This window comes from Aptenodytes forsteri, unplaced genomic scaffold (assembly GCF_000699145.1).
Source record: "Aptenodytes forsteri isolate BGI_AS27 unplaced genomic scaffold, ASM69914v1 Scaffold274, whole genome shotgun sequence".
NCBI classification, from domain to species: Eukaryota; Metazoa; Chordata; class Aves; order Sphenisciformes; family Spheniscidae; genus Aptenodytes; species Aptenodytes forsteri.
In genome coordinates this window covers 611,286-612,058 of record NW_008795101.1, presented here as the reverse complement: position 1 = coordinate 612,058, position 773 = coordinate 611,286, and positions in this window count along the sequence as shown.

Here is a 773-nt window from a genome sequence, read left to right as displayed (position 1 = left end):
CGCAGACCCGTGGGGGCTCCTGGGGCACACCACAGGCAACGTCTGCCCTCCTCCCCGGGCCCAGGGTTATGGGGAGGTGGGTTTTACCCTAGGTTCTCTCCTCCCATTACGGTTGGACTCAATCTTAAAGGTTTTTTCAACCTAAATGATTCTCTTCTATGATTCTATTACGGCAGCCCCGGAGCTCCCTGCCAGGGCCCGACCCTGCGGCGCTGGGTGCACCCTGCATCTGGGCAAGGGCTAAATCACAGCTCGACTCACGCGGGAGCTCCCCCCACCAGCGCTTTATCCCCTGCCAGTCCCACCCTGTGCCCCCGCTGGGCTGCCCAGGGGGTTTGGGTGCTGGGCGACAGCAGCAGACACCAGCCTCAGCCCTCCCAGGTCTGGTTAAATGCGGGGGAAAAGTCCGGGCAGGCTCTGCCTCACCCTGTAAGCCCTAATGGCAGCGCCGTTCCCTGCAGAAAGAAAAAGCGCAGCCAAATCTCCCAAACTTTGTCATGAAACAACCCCCCTCCCAGGGCAAAGGCTGCCGCAAGCACAGCCATGGCCTGCCCCGACAGGAGAGGCCAAACCCACAGCGGCTCCTCCACCGCAGAGGCAAGGAGGGACCCGGCTCGGCACCACCACCCAGGGCGATTTTGAGGCATCGCACCGCTACAACCTATGAGAGCGAGTGCCCAAAGCCAGCCTTGGCCCCCCAGCAAAGCTCAGGCAGGGAAAGTGGAGCTGTTTCACACCGAGCCGCCACGGCAGCACAAGCCCAGAGCAGCCCC